This window comes from Patagioenas fasciata, chromosome W (assembly GCF_037038585.1).
Source record: "Patagioenas fasciata isolate bPatFas1 chromosome W, bPatFas1.hap1, whole genome shotgun sequence".
Taxonomy (NCBI): Eukaryota; Metazoa; Chordata; class Aves; order Columbiformes; family Columbidae; genus Patagioenas; species Patagioenas fasciata.
The window spans coordinates 23,370,135-23,379,216 of record NC_092559.1 but is presented as its reverse complement, the minus strand read 5'-3'; positions in this window follow the sequence as shown (position 1 = coordinate 23,379,216).

The window sequence follows — 9,082 nt, the reverse complement described above, 5'->3', positions numbered from 1 at the left end:
AAATGCCGGGTCCTGCACTTGGGTCATAACAAGCCCAGGCAACACTACAGGCTCAGAGAAGAGTGGCTGGAAAGCTACCTGGCAGAGAGTGATCTGGGCGTGTTGAATGACAGTCAGCTGAATATGACCCAGCAGTGTGCCCAGGTGGCCAAAAAGGCCAACAGCATCCTGGCTTTTATCAGGAATAGTGTGGCCAGCAGGACTAGAGAAGTGATTGTCCCCTGTACTCGGCACTTGTGAGACCGCACCTTGAATACTGTGTTCAGTTTTGGGCCCCTCATCATAAGAAGGTCATTGAAGTACTAGAGAGAGTGAAGAGGAGGGCAACGAAGCTGGTGAGGGGCCTGGAGCACAAGTCTTATGAGGAGCAGTTGAGGGGACTGGGGCTGTTCAGCCATGAGAAAAGTAGGCTGAGGTAAGACCTTATCACTCTGTACAACTACCTGAAAGGAGGTTGTAGCATGGAGGGTGTTGGCCTCTTCTCCCAAGTAGTAAGTGATAGAACAAAAGGAAATGGCCTCAAGTTGTGCCAGGGGAGGTTTAGATTGGACATTAGGAAAAAAGTCTTCATGGAAAGGATTGTCAGGCATCGGAAAAGTCTGCCCAGGGAAGTGGTGGAATCACCATCTCTGGAGGTGTTTAAAACGCATTTAGATGAGGTTCTTAGGGACATGGTTTAGTGCTAAAGTTAGGTTATGGTTGGACTTGATAATCCTGAGGGTCTTTTCCAACTGAAATGAGTCTATGATTCTATGTTTTAAGCTTTAGCTTGATAAAATAAACCAAATTTACACCTGCAACCTGAGAAATGCTACATTTTTTTCCAGGCTCCGGGGTGTGGTAGAATTCCCAGGGCAGGTTTAGATGTCGTCAGTTGGCTACACAGCATCCCTTCCTTAAATGTCAAGGCCTTAGCTGACAGTGTTTGTATAGGCTGTGAAGTTTGTGGAGAGAACTTATCCTCAGCAAATGTTTAGCCAGAGCCTCTCTGAAAAACAACAGGAAAGTGGGGAACAAATATAAGATTCAGTGATTGCCCTGATTTGTCAAACTCTCCAAAGATCCATGGCAATAACTGAGGCCAAAACATCTTTAGTCAGCCCCCAAGGTTTTTGTAAGCTCTGCCTGCCCTCATCCCAGACCTCACAATTCCTAAATAGAACCGGCAGAGTGTTTGGGGAAAAGCTGTGATTTTCTCTGAGAAATCAACCATTGTGTGGGAGCCCTAAAAATGGTGCCATGGTATGTACACACTATGGTTTTGTTTGTTCAAGCATTCTTGCTCATAGAAATAGTAAAAACTAAGTCCTCATTGTACATGTACATAGGATGAATATTCTGAGTTTCAGTCTGTTCTGTTCTCTTTCCCATTAATAACTAGGGTAATCTTCTTTCAAACTCAAAATGTCATGACTCTAAAGCTAGGAAGACATTACATGCTTAAGAAGATGTATTCAACTTTTGGTGTATATACTTTATACATAAAGTAAAATATTTAAAAGCTAATTTTTACTTGTTCGGTCTAACAGAATTAGAAAGCAGGTAGGGTTTTTTTGTTGCTGTTGGCTTTTTGTTGTTTTGTTTGTTTGTTTTTTTCAAAGTATTGCTTTACTTTTTTTTTTCTCCCTAAGATCTTAATAGCAAAAATGACGTCCTTTGTGGCCTACTTCCCATTTTCAAATTAAACTATATGACACAGGGATTTCGTTTTCTTTATTCTATTATTCTTATTTTTGGTTGATTATATCTGTGTCCTACCATATTCAAAACTGAGTTATATATTTCCATGGGGAGACAGAGCAGGAAGGAAATTACTTGTTGTAACCATCATTCTCACTATGATATAAACACTTCTGTGAGAGGATGGTTATCTAAAAATAATTGAATTCTCCATTTACCTTATCTCCACTGGAAACTTGTTCCTGTCAAGAGGGATGCTTGGTCTCCAGATCTTGTGTATCTTTGCCCAGGCTTTATGCATGGCATGAGATAACAGTAAGTACTAACTCAGTAGATTCTAGATCAAAATCTAGTACTATGCTGTGATCATTAGCATAGTTTGCTGAAAATATTACCTGAAGCATATATTTTTCAGCTTTTAGTCTTTGTTGTATTTGCCTGCTTGGCAGTTTCATATTAGGACAGTTAGTTCTAAAAATAAGTATTTTAAAGTATAGTTTTGGGAGCTGAAGTTGACAAATAGATATTAGATTCACTTACTGCCAAAATTTCAGTACTATTTATATTGGTAACTGCCAGTTTAAAAGAAAAACTCCACTTAACAGGGATGTAGGAAACTCTCAACTTATCCAAATACTGCATGTTTACAATTCAAACATTTCATTTTTATGTTTCAGATTGAAAGTAACGATCAATACTTTAAAAAGGATATACTTAAAGTCAGATTCCTAAACACCTACAAAGGATGCTTAAAGGCCACTTAGAAATCTGAAACCAGGTTAATTTTGTGTAGGGAGCTAATTTGAGGCAACTAGATGTGAAACTATTAGAAATTGTTGCTCATTTGGCCAATATGAATTGTGGAAAAGATTAAGGGCAAGTGCTAGATGGCTTCCTAGCCAAGGAGATCATTCTAGATTCTGGAAATACACACAGGCTGTCAAATGCATTAAGGAAACAAGTTTTTTCTCCCAGGCAAAAATGAACAAGAGCTTCAAAATGAGATTAATAACAAGAATTTTAAAAGTATTCTGAAATAATATAAGATTTTTATATATAAACGCAATTTTCTATAGTTAATTTCATAATTCAGCAGAACAAATTTGCACCTTCTCAATGTCTTACTCTCTTTTCTAAGCAACTCTTTCTAAATATTGGTTTTTTATGTTCCAAATTGTCTTTGCATGTGACATTTCATTTTTTTATCCTGCTTATGGCAACAATGTAATAAAGTTCAAGTGCTTAAGCAAACGTCTTCATTTATTAAGTGTAGAGAGATTATACTGCTCCAATGATAGCTTTTCTCTGTTGTAACTAATGAGTATGATAGGGGATGCACTGATTCCCAGACCTCAGAGATACGGTAAAAATATTCAGATTGAAAAATATAGTCATACACATTAATAGAAAAGCTGCCTGTATGAATCGCTGTCTCAGCCTAGGCTTTGCCAACACAAACAATTTAAGAAGTATATCAAAGTTAAGGACATGTATTGAAAGTGTGATCCACTCTTCATATGAGATCAAAATGTGGTAGTGGACACTTTCCATGTTGGGCTGCTTATAATTATGCACAATTTCACCCATTCAGACCAAAGTTTTCTATGATGAGAATTTAGATGAGGTTATGATCACCCATATGTTTTATTTTGGTTTGGGTTTTTTTTCTGTTGTTATTGTTGTGGCTATTTTATTATGCCCCTCCCTCCCCTTTTTTTTTTAATTTGTGGAATTTTCAACCAAAACAATTCAGCCATTTCCAAGAATAACATCAGAGTAAATACACTGTTCATTCACTATAAAATTCTCAGAGCCATTCAATACAAATATCTTGTGTTTTTATGCTTTAGAACCAGAACCAAAATTTGATGGAAGGATCACCTTGCTGTCAGGGATGTGATTTTACCATCTCTATGAGAATCTAGCCAAGTTTGATGATAGACCTCTCTTAGTTCATACAGACCATTAGAAACATCTTTGTGTATGACAGATAAATCATCATTTGTCTGCTATTCACCCATGTATAAGAGAGTCACAAAGCCTGAGAGAGGCTTTTACTGACATTGCTTTTTAAAATTCCAAAAATTGTTGCAGGTTGTCTTTCCTGTTCTTTCATTGCCTTTGCTGCTGAATCTGCATAGCAAGGGGCATGAAGAGCCAAACTGGAGTGAAGCGAGAAGAGCAGGAGCACAGGAAGAATGGAGATGAGACACCAGAAACAGGAAGGAGAAGAGTAGAAAGTGGGTCAGAGCAAAAACATGGAAGTAAGTGTGGCAGGTGCAATGAATATGTGCAGAAACTATTGGAAAGAAGGAAAAACAGGATGTCAGGCAAGAAGAGAAGTACTAGGTCAAAAATGCTACAGGCCATAGGAGACAAGGACAGGGGAATTGAGACTCCATTGGGCGTAAACTGCACTGGCACCTGCAGGCAAGCCCAAAATCTCCCACTCTCTGTTAATAATTCTGTCAAATAATTGGTGTGAAACCTTACAATTGGGTTGAGACCAAACAGCTGTAGCAAATCCTTTGTGTAAGGAGTACATTTCTTCCCTGCTAGTGGTTCATTCACATAAAAGGTAACATGCTTGTGGTAGGTTGGCCCTGGCTGGCAGCTAGCTTCCCCCTTCCTTCCTCACAGCAGGACAGGAAAGAAAACAGAAAGAATAGGAAAAAGCTTGTGGGTCAAGATGCAGGCAAGGAGATCACTTTGCCAATTGCTGTCATGGGCAAAATAGACCCCACTTTGGGTAATTTAATTTATTGCCAATTAATATAAATAGTTAATTACTGATTTGGGTATTGGGAAACAAAAAGAGTAATGAAGCAAACATTAAAACACTAGGGGAAAACACATTTCTTCCTCCTCTGACCTCTGTGTTCCTTCTGCTGTTTCTCACTCTATTTTTCCTCCTCCTTTGCCTATATAGCATTTTCTACCCTTTCTTAAGTACCTTTTCCCAGAGGCACCACCAGCACGGCTGGTGGGCTCAGTTGTGTCTTGTGGTGTGGAGCCGGCTGGAATCAGCTGGTTTTGGCACAGAGCAGCTGCAGCCTCCTCTCACTGACACCACCCCTGCAGCCCTCTGCTACCAACCCTGTGCCACCCACACTCAGTACCCTACTGGTTTTAGTTACCATATGAATTCAAGTGAGTGAAGACTGTATTGTGGAGCGTGACAATGGGCAAAGTAGCTCAACAAGAAGCCATTGAGATGGAGGTTGAAAAGGGAGAAAGCAAGGTTTTCATGGCAGGTGCAGGTTGTGTTGGTTTTCTACAATGCAACCTGTACAGAAGAGCAGTATGGTTGCATAGTTAAGCATCCCAAATTTAGGAAATATCTAAGTTGAGATTTCCCTGGTAACCTTAGCTTGCCTCTGTCAGTATGCGTGTGCTTTACTGTGATCTTTAAGGATGTATTCAACATAGAATCATAGAATCACTTTGTTTGGAAGAGACTTTTAAGAACATTGAGTCCAACCATAACCTAACTCTAGCACTGAACCATGTCCCTAAGAACCTCATATATACATCTTTTAAACACCTCCAGGAATGGTGACTCAACCACTTCCCTGGGCAGCCTGTTCCACTGCTTCACAACCCTTCCCTTTTTGGCAGTCCCAAAAATCTTACATATCCGGTCTTTTCAAAAAGACTCAGCCCCATTCAATGCACTGCAAGACAATAATCCAGGAATTAATTGGATTTGGGTGGGGAATGAGACAATCACATAGGTGTCTTGGAACTGTAACAGAAGCTGGAAAATGTTTACTGAATGATAAGTGGACTGCGAAAAAGTGTGCTAGACAGAAAGCAAGCAGTCACTAAAGCTGTCTAATTAAAACTCTTAGAGCTGGGCAAGAACTGCAACCATGCAGAAGGAAAAGAACAGAAATTCCCATGCAACAATTAAAATGTAAATATGGAGCTTTCTGCTCCTTGACTGCTTTGTGTTACTTAAACTATAAAAATCTATACTTTGCTTTATTACTATGCTTTAATACCATGAAGGTATTTAAAAACAATTCAAATACAACTTTAAAAAGATACCTCGAAACAAAGTAATTGCAAAATTAAAAACTGAATCAGAATACCCTGGAGAAATGTCAGGATAGTCTTTTTTTTTTTTTCTTTCCCAAAGACAAAGTTTAATTTCAATCAATACTGTTAAAAAGGAATTTAATTGGAAAAATCCACTGGAAAATTTTAAATAAGCCTTCCCAAGCACTTTGAAAAATTTGCCTGTTGCATCTTCATCAAAACTCACCAAATCAGTGTGTCTCTAGAAGTTGAAACTCCTGTTCTTCCCGAATAAACTCTATTTCCCTCACAGAACTGTTGCAGTAAGCAATTAATTCATTTACAAAACACTCTTGTATTACTGCAATGAATGTCACAGAAAACAGAAGGCAAAAATTAATAATTCTATGTTCATTATAAAGACTGGGTTTTATGAGGTATGTCAGGCCTGAGGTCACCCATGAGGCAACTGAATATAAAGAAATATAAAAAAGATATCCACTCAAAGAGGACTTCACATGTAACCTATAACATGAGTCTGTTTTTTAATACTATCATAATGCATATGATTGCATACAGTTACTCAGGAAATCATTATTCCAACCTATTCAAAATTAATTACTTTATTTAGTGATTTTAAAGTCCTTCTAACATTGTAGGTATACAACACAATATATTCTGAAGTAAGCTTATGAGATGCTAAAGTGAGTAATCTGTTTTAACCATCCCTTTAAAACAAAAATAAGCAGTTATTTCCAATAATGCAATCAACAACTGAACAAAAAGAGATTAAATAGCTTCTTAAATAGGAATTTAAAAGGTTCTTTCAACAGCCACACTTTCCCCTTTCAAAAAGAATGTTTTCCAGTTTTCAAAGCACCTTCAGGATGGACAAGGGATCAGACCCAGCCAGCATGGGTTTAGGAGGGGCAGGTCCTGTCTGACCAACCTGATCTCCTTTTATGATCAGGTGACCCCCTGGTGGATGAGGGGAAAGCTGTAGACATGGTCTATCTAGACTTCAACAAAGCCTTTGACACTGTCTCCCATAATATACTCCTGCAAAAGCTGGTAGCCCATGGCTTGGACAAGTGTACTCTCTGCTGGGTTAAGAACTGGCTGGAGGGCTGGGCCCAGAGAGTGCTGGTGAATGGGGCTGCATCTAGCTGGTGGCCAGTCACTAGTGGTGTCCCCCAGGGGTCAGTGTTGGGTCCAGTCCTGTTTAACAGCTTTATTGATGATTTAGATGAAGGGATTGAGACCATCATCAGCAAAGTTGGGAGGGAGTGTCGACCTGCTGGAAGGCAGGAGGGCTCTGCAGAGGGATCTGGATAGACTGGAAAAATGGACCGATTCCAATGGGATGAAATTCAACGAGGCCAAGTGCCAGGTCCTGCACTTTGGCCACAACAACCCCCTGCAGCGCTACAAGCTGGGCACAGAGTGGCTGGAGAGCAGTCAGGCAGAAAGGGACCTGGGGGTACTAATTGACAGGAAGCTCAACATGAACCAACAGTGTGCCCAGGTGGCCAAGAAGGCCAATGGTATCCTGTCCTGTATCAAAAAGAGCATGGTCAGCAGGACAAGGGAAGTGATCCTTCCCCTGTACTCTGCATTGGTGAGGCCACACCTGGAGTATTGTGTTCAGTTCTGGGCCCCTCAGGAAATGTCTTCCCCTCAGGAAAGAGATTGAAGTGCTGGAGCAGGTCCAGAGAAGAGTAACAAGACTGGTGAAGGGACTTGAACACAAGACCTATGGGGAGAGGCTGAGGGAGCTGGGGTTGTTTAGTCTGGAGAAGAGGAGGCTTAGAGGTGACCTCATCAGTCTCTATAACTACCTGAAGGGAAGTTATAGCCAGGTGGGGATTGGTCTCTTCTCCCAGGCAGTTAGCAATAGGACAAGGGGGCATGGGTTTAAACTCTGCCAGGGGAAATTTAGGCTGGATATTAGAAAGAAATTCTTTATGGAGAGAGTGATCAAGCATTGGAATGGACTGCCCAGGGAGGTGGTGGACTCACCGTCCCTGGAGGTTTTTAAGCTGAGATTGGACATGGCACTTAGTGCCATGATCTAGTAAATGGACTGAAGTTGGACCAAGGGTTGGACTTGATGATCTCTGAGGTCTTTTCCAACCCAGTCGATTCTGTGATTCTGTGATTTTAATGTGTTACATTTTTTTTCTACCATTGCAGTGCTTTTAATGTGATAATTAGAACTGTTAGCAAGTATAGGGGAACTTTATAAGGGTATTAAATCATTCTAACACAGTTTTGGGTTCTGATGGATTTAGTAAAGACTTCTAAAATGAAATTCCAAACAAATAAAATTACTAAATTCTTGATCCAGTGGAAAAAAAAAATTGCAATGACATAAAAGCTAAAGAAGTCTTGGAAAGGATAATATGTATGTATCTCTAAAATCTGTGCCATGGTAATTTGTTGAATGAAAAATTTACCCAAGGCATATAAGGTATTTCATCTGTTACGGTAAGATTTAGGAAATAACAATAATAAGTTGTCTTACCCCTGCAGCATTTTATTCTGACTCCAGGAGGGTCAAAGTCATAATTATTTTCCACAAGGAAATTATCCTGCTATTAAGCCACCATTATCTTTATATGTAGCTGTCACGGTGCATTCGGTGATGGACTCATGATGGTTCGTTTACCTTGATCTTGAAATGCAAAATTATGGCAACCAAAATGCCGAGGGGTTATAATTCAATCAAACAGTGTTACTTAATTATTTTGCCCATAAAGCGGCATGCGATAGCGAGAGAGTAAGAAAAAGGGAAAGGAAAAAAAAAGAAAAAAGGGAAAGAAAAATAAGAAGATGGGAATGAGGATTTGTTTACCACCAGATGAGTTCCAAAGGTGTCCCTCTGGTCTCCGGTCCTGTAGAGTTTTGCCGGTCCTCTGTTGTGGTTCAGGATCCTCTGGTGGGAAGATCTTAACAATGTCCATTTGGGAGTCATCTCTTCTGCTTCTTCACCCCCCGTCGCTCCCATCGTTCAAGGCCAGACTCCGCCTTTGTTTTGCAACCCAGGCTTAAACTGCACAGGCTTGAAAAGTCCTCGCTTCTCTTGCCAGGACCCATCTGTGCTTGCATGGCCTCAAGTTCAGGGGTCTCTTTCTGGTCCATTGAGTGACCTCAGGACCCTTGGTGAGGTTCTGGGCATGCTCTTCTTCATTGGCCTTTGTTTGAGGGAGGAGGTGGCGGACAGGTGTGACTGAGGCTGCAGGTGAGAATCCATCTTCTGGATGGCAGCTATTGTCCCTGGGTCAGAGAGACCCACATAACAATCCCTTTTAGGAAGCAGGGGCTAGCTTGGCTGAGGCAGCAGGCGAAGTCCATACAGCAGCCATTGTTAGCAGTAGCCCTC